The following is a 7,356-nucleotide window of genomic DNA, read 5'->3' as shown; positions in this document are numbered from 1 at the left end:
ACCATTATATTAATCTTTCAAGAATATTTATATTTTGAAATATACTGAGGAAGGTGCATGTATGAACATGAAAGTCTATATAACATGATTTCTTAATAACTAGAAAAACAAACCTTAATTTAAAGAAAACTAGTATTAAAAAAAAAAAAAAATATATCCTCCGAAATATTCGCAGGGAGTTACATTTTAATACTTTTATGCAATTGAAAATAATCTTATACTTGTCATAAGAAAATTGAATTTAAATAGTCCTATGTTTAAAAAAAATCACTATAAAATACAATTCTTTGCAACTTTAAATTGCTAACAGACATTATTAAAATGTTATTTTTCAAATAATACTAATTGAACTAATAAAATAACTTCATCAAATGAAAATATTTTAAATATATTTACAATTGTGTCATTTATGTAGGACTAATTTGTTACAAAAGAACTTAAATTATCAATAAAACATGAATTGAAAATAGTTTTATTTCATGCATTAAAAAGGTTCATATTTTTATAGCTCATTTAATGAGATTTATCTGTTAAGTAATAAAACTCAATTTGTTTTATTTATTGAGAAGAGGAAAACAACTTGTGATAATAAAAATTTCAGAAATTTATAATATAGTAAAATAAATCTCAATCAAACATTAATAAAATCAGAATCCTTTTAAGAAAACTGTTTCTTGAATAAAGGCTTGACTTGATATACAATAAATATTACAATATATACCTACTCAACATGCTATGTCTTTTATTACACTATGAACCCCGAATAAGAAATAAACTTTGTGCTAAAGTTGTTTTTACAGTAAGCACTTTATAAAATTATTTTTCTAAATTTGTGTAAAAGTTATTTAACTTATTTTTTTAAAAATAAAGATGACCTAGATCATTAAGTTTTGGTTATATGTCTTCTACTCACAAAACGTGTTATTTCATTCCTGTTAGTTTATTACCTTTACAAGAATTTAACATGCATTTACTTAAAACTACAAAGCACAAGAGTAATATAATGGCAAAAAAAAAAAAATCAAGTATGAAAATGAAATGGTTAATGATTTGCTTTATTTCCATATTACATACTGAAACTTAAATATCAATATCACATTACCTCTTCATTCACAATGTAATTTTATACATTTCTAAAAATTATATACGATCCGTTTATGAAATGCAACACAAGAACAAATTTGTAAACATTTTCAAAGATAAGAAATAGTGATTTAAAAATAGACATTAATAGAGAGGAAAACTATATCCACATTCACATGCTAAAGTAATGACAACGTATTCCCTCGTGATCAATGAAAAACGATTCAAATGAACCGGGATAAGCGTTGAGCTACAACTCAACATTTAAAAGCCAACGTTTATCCCTGCTGCCCCTCTCGGGCAAACGTACCTACCTGTGAAAAGTACGGTTCATGATGGATTCGCCCATCCCATAGGGATTACGTTGCGATTGAGACGCTAGTGTGAACATGAGGTGGAACTAGTTTGTTTTGAACTTTCACTTTCATGTGGTCTGAACTTGAAACATATATGCAAAACTCTGCTAAATTTTTGTCATTTATCGTAAATATTTTTTCTGCTTATCAAAAGAAGTATTGATAGGTATGTTTTTATTTTCTAACGAAACTATATAAAAAGATATTTTATTTAGTTTTTGCTTCGTGATTTTTTTTTTTTCCCTCTTTGAAAATAGGCGTTTTATGTGAATAATTTGTTTCGTTTTCAGTGTTATCATAGACACTATATTTTAGTATCAGACTATGAATTGGCTATTTTAAAAATTTGAATAAATATTTTAGATAATTCTGTTGTGTCTGTTATCAGTTGTGCACTTCCGATGTTTTATGCACTTCCGATGCTTTATGTGTTTATATGCACTTCCGATGAGGTGCTTGATATTCGAATGCATTTTAATCCAAGTATTTTGAGTTGCATCCATAATTTTAAATTAATCATATTATAAAATATAATAAAAGGAACTCAGAATTTTCATAAGTATTGAAAGAATATATATTTTTTAAATAATCCAGTTATTATTTAATGTCTGAGAAAGAGTTGTACTAAATGCTTTCCTAATTTGAAAAGCTCCCACCTCCCTGTTTGTGCTATACGAACAAATTTCGTTTCTATGTTCAAATTTTTATTATTATATACTATGCCAGTTATTTAAAATTTTAAAAAAGGATGGATAAATACTAACTATTATTATTCTTTAACTATCATTTCACCAGTGACAATGATAAAATTCTTAACAAATTTTATTATGAATCAATGTGCTTACAGTATATAAATGCACATTGCATTTAATATTAATTTTTACCGATTTTCAGAGTTTCTTATATGATTAAATGTGTTGATAAAAATTAATATTTTATATATTTTTTCTTCTTTTTGCAGTTTGAATACCAATATTTATGTATTTGGGAAAAGTTTCACTGGTTCTGAGACTCTTGTGTTCTCTCCAGCAAATGATGACAGATTATTAAGAAAATCATATTTTGCAAAGTAAAAGTGTTATAGCAATAATTATAATTTTCATTTTAAGAAAGGATAAATTCTTCATTGGATTTAAAAACAGGTATGCTTGAAGTTACATTCAATTTCATTTTTAATAACATTTTGCTTTATTGTAACATTAAGATTTTGACATTTAAAAAAAATTTATAGAATAATTTCTTGTATTAGTTCATTTTTCTAAATATATTATGTTTTTCAAATTATATTTTAACCAAATTTCTAAATATTTGAGCTTTTCATATAATTCAGTTTCCAATCATTGATAATGGGGAAATAACCTCTTATTTGCATGTAGTTTAAAGTAAGAGGCACTGTGCATATTTTAAATAGTTGTTCACTATACTCATTAATTTTATATAGTGTACTGTGTCACAGAAATGCTATACATTATTTTGAACAATTATTATTATATAATTAACTAATCTGATTGTTAGATGAGTCTGAAGTAGATATATAGTATTTTTTTTTCTTTTCAACAAGTTGTCATTTGTGGAAGGATGATAGTCCCCCCCCCTCGATCAAATTACAGTTGTTTAAGGTCATATCTCCAATCCACTCATCTTTGGTGTTTTAACTATTTTTTGCAGAGAGGTAAATTTAAGATGTATAATTTTCATCAAGTATCTTCTCTTCTTTTGACATTTTTTTTTTTTTTGTTAATGGTTTCATTTTTATGTTATAATGGTTAGAAAATATGCTGATTCTCTTTCTCTTATGGTCTAGGATTTATAGGCCTATATGCAAAGTGATTTTAAACTTTGAATGTTGTAAACTTCTTAAAATGGAAAATTCAATTAAAAAAAATAATTGAAAATGAAAAAGACAAAATGACATTTCATCTTTTATTTAACATTATAGGTACATGTTCTTTCTAGGAGATATCAAATGAAGATGAATTGCTCCTTTGATTGAAAATTTCTGTCCTTATATCTCACTTTTATATGTCTTAACATGTTGTAGTTTTTTACAAGCTGTCTTTTGTTTTTAATTAAATATACAGATAATACATATTCTGACACACCAGCATAGCTGCTGTCTTTGCATCTTGACATAACTGCAAACAAAAAGTGACAATAAATAAAGAAATTATATAAAAAATAATGTTGAAACCATAATTTTGATACTTAACTCTTCCATATAATAAAATAAGTATTTCAGAGTAAAACAATTATTTCAATTTTGCATGATATCTAATTACAAAAGCATTCCCAAAATTGGCCAATTTCGAATGAGCTACCTAAAATTTATCTTTTTGAAGTAGAAGAATCTTTAGGTGCATAGTCTTTGGAAAAGGAAAACTATACAGGCCTTTTATCACTTTGTCCTTTATGCACTTGATTTAATAGTTACAGGTTCTTCATGATTACTGTGTGCAATCCAAAAATATTTATATTACCAATTGAGTTGTTGAGCAAAATTTTATACATATGTATCGATTCATCCAAGCTGAGGCATGATTCTTGTATTGTATAGACTTTATTATTTTAGAAGAATAATTCCAATATATTTTCTTTACATTATTTTTTGTTCTTTAAAATTACTGTAACATTTCATTGAATAAAGACAAGAAGTTGATGTCAGTGCAAATGACTGACATTGTATTCCTATTTTTAAAGATATTTATTCTGAAAGTATTTCATAAGCACCAGTAATATGAAAATTGATTATCAGTTTCAAGAAATAAATTGCTGAACTCATAATTTGCAGCTGAATTTTAATGAAAGTTCCATCCCCATCCCTTCTTACTAATAAATTGCAGAATTACATAAATCATATATACAGGCATTATGAGAATTTTTAATCAATAATTTATTTTGCTTTACATTTTTTTTTATATTGAAGTGACAAGGCAATGAGGTGACATTTTTCTGAAGAATTAAAAGGAATATATATATATATATATATATATATATATATATATATATATCAATGACCCATTTCAAAAAGACAACTACAGTAATTAAAAATTTTTAGATGCTCACCTTTCAGTTTATTGTTGCTGTGTAAAAGATGAACACATCTCTGATTTGAAGCTTCTCAGCTATGTTTGAAATTGTTTATGTTTAAATCTGAGGAAAAAAAAATTGTCATTTTTGAAATATGTCTAATTAAACCAATTTTTTTAAAGTTACTAAATTCTTCAAGTGGGTTGCTTTTATCTTTTTTTTTCTGTATTGAACTAAGAGCTAAACAGCTGAATTCACAAAGTTTTAATAACTACCGTGTCATTACTAACGTGTAGATTTAAAATCAAATTATATGCTATGCTATTCATTTATTAAATAAGAAATCTGCTTTTCTTTGAAGCCATGAAGAATGAACCAGAAGTTCCTGAAGCTCCTGAAGCTTTATGCTTGTGTTCTGGACAAGGCAGCATACAAGCCAAAATTCGACCTGGTGTTTGGATACCAGGTATTAGGTCATTGCATGTTTTTGAAGAAACCTGGAAAATAGCTGCTAATCCTGTTGTTTGTTCCAAGGATGTTCTTCAGTCTGTAGCTAAACTTCGTCGCAGAAGTCTGCGTGGTAATGTTTTCACTATAGGATATGTGGAAGAAAAAGCTGAATGTAGTCGAGTTGAAATTCTTGTTTTTACTCGTTGTCGATATGTGTATGTTCTTCAGTTAAGATTTGTAAATGAAGAGTCAGCAGGTTGTATTGGCCATGTAAGAGCTTTTTCAAGTGGTTTATTACCATCTTGGTTTCCCCTTAATTTTGTATTTAGTTCTATTCTGTTTTTTATTCCATTTTATGATAGGGGGAGGAATGCCAAATGGATAAATACTTTAAAAAGTCAAATGACTATTCCTATTGATGTTGTTAAAAGTGGGCGGAAATGTTAAAATAGAATATTTTTCATATTTCTACTCAGGAAATGTTTATGTGCCTAAAAATTTATTTTTATATCAAAATTAATAATTTTGCCTGTGATTTTTTTGTCTTTTCATAAAGCTTTAGTAGGACTTTTATAATTTGTGTTGCATATTAGTTTACTTGATTTAATCTGGTCCCTTAAAATATAATATTTTACTAAATTTCTACATTACTCGTAAATGAGCAGTTTTGTGCAATATGAGTTTCGTAATCATGTAAATTTAATAACTTATTGCTTATAGATTACCCCTAATTCATAGAACAATAACTTGCCTGAAAGGCATGTTAAAATATTACAATTGCTTGTAAATGTGATTAATTATTTTTAAGCTAACACATATTACGATTCTTATTTCTGATTAATTCATAAAATAATGTTTTTATTCTTTTTTTATGAAGTCAAATTAATCTAGTACAATAAATTAATTATTCTTTTCTCATTTCAGAAATTATTAATTTGTCTTGCACTTTGAAATAAATGCTCCCCTATTATGTTAAATAATGGTGCTACATGTGCTCTCTTTAAAATTAAGTACCCAGTGGTGGTACTTGTAATCAGGCTCATTTTATTCTTGAATAAAATAGCTTGCTTGAATATCTAATTGCAAGATAGTCTCATGCTTTAATTTAATTTTTTGTTTCATGTTTGTAAAGATGGAAATTTGTAATATGTTTTTCATTTTATTCCTAATGCACTAAGGGTCTAAAATTTTTTACAATTTTATGTTCTTGATGACGATATTATATTGTAATATTTTCGGAGCTTAATCATCAATTAATCAATTAATATTAATTAAATTTCTTTCCAAAAAAGAGCACCATTTGATAGAAATTTGATGAAAAAGTGATTACATGATTTCATATTGTTTATAAAAATGAATTGCAATATGTATAAAAGACTGAAATATTAAAAATAATAAAAGTAAGGACGGTTTAAAAAAATATTTTTATAAATGTACTATGAAGTTACATTAAAAAAAATGCGGTGGGGAAAAAAAAGTATGAGGCACTCAAAAACAATGCTTTAAGGGAAACCAAGTTATAAATATTACAAGAAAGAAAATGCTGAAGCATTCATTAAAAATATATTAGAAATTAGCTTGAAATTCCAATTTATTTACAGTTATTTTTAGCTTTGTCTCACACTTTTATGATTTAGTGGTTATAGGATTATATTCTACTTTATAGTATGTTAATAAATGCTTCTTTAAAAAACTTTTATTTTTATTACTTTATACAAATGTGCATTCTTCAATGCTTGTAAGATATTCAATATTTTGTTAAAGATAAAACAGAAAAGTTGAAGAGAACAATATTTAACAACAATTACGAACAATTATGCAGAGTTATATGTTGGAAAAGTATTGTATTTTTCAAATTCATTAAAAAACAACTTTGCCTTGTATTTTACTGAATATTTTAGACGTATGCTTGAAGTTGTATGCAAGTATTGAACAACAACAACAAAAAAGTACTATTCTCAGCTACATTAATATTAGAAAATATAATTATGTTGTTATTCTTAGGTTTACTTTTTGAATTTAGGGACTTAACAGATATTTTTGGTTTTAAAATGAAATTTATTTCCGTGTGAAAGGATAATATTTGTGCATCATGTATACAAATGAATAGTATAATTTATTTGGAATTTTTTTTACTTTCTATTATTAAACTTTTATTGGAAAAAAGTGTATGCATAAAGGATTTTTATAAACAATTGAAAGGCAGAAAATAATATAATAACATTTTTTTGTTCTGACATTGCTTGTAAATTCGTAATGAAAATGTAATTGAGTGAAGAGATAGATAATAAAAAGACGACACATTTTGAAAAGTAGCGCATCGTATGGTAAGTTTATATATATATATATATATAACCAATCTAAAGTAAGAAAAAGTTTGAAAACGAAACTAAAATGAAAACGAAACAAAACAGTTTCGAAATCGCAACTAAAATTTATT

The 7,356-nt window shown here is 25.8% G+C and overlaps 1 long non-coding RNA gene across 1 annotated transcript; it reads left to right on the top strand.

The window, feature by feature from the left end:
* Positions 1-1,089: 1,089 nt before the first annotated feature.
* Positions 1,090-6,981, top strand: LOC129959024 (uncharacterized). Its single transcript, XR_008783382.1, has 3 exons — positions 1,090-1,605; positions 2,401-2,581; positions 4,828-6,981. It is a non-coding gene; the product is annotated as an uncharacterized LOC129959024 (long non-coding RNA).
* Positions 6,982-7,356: the final 375 nt, after the last annotated feature.

The sequence above is a fragment of the Argiope bruennichi genome, chromosome X1, assembly GCF_947563725.1.
Source record: "Argiope bruennichi chromosome X1, qqArgBrue1.1, whole genome shotgun sequence".
In the NCBI taxonomy this organism is placed as follows: Eukaryota; Metazoa; Arthropoda; class Arachnida; order Araneae; family Araneidae; genus Argiope; species Argiope bruennichi.
The sequence above is the reverse complement of the archived record's forward strand: the minus strand, read 5'-3'. Positions and strand labels throughout refer to the sequence as shown.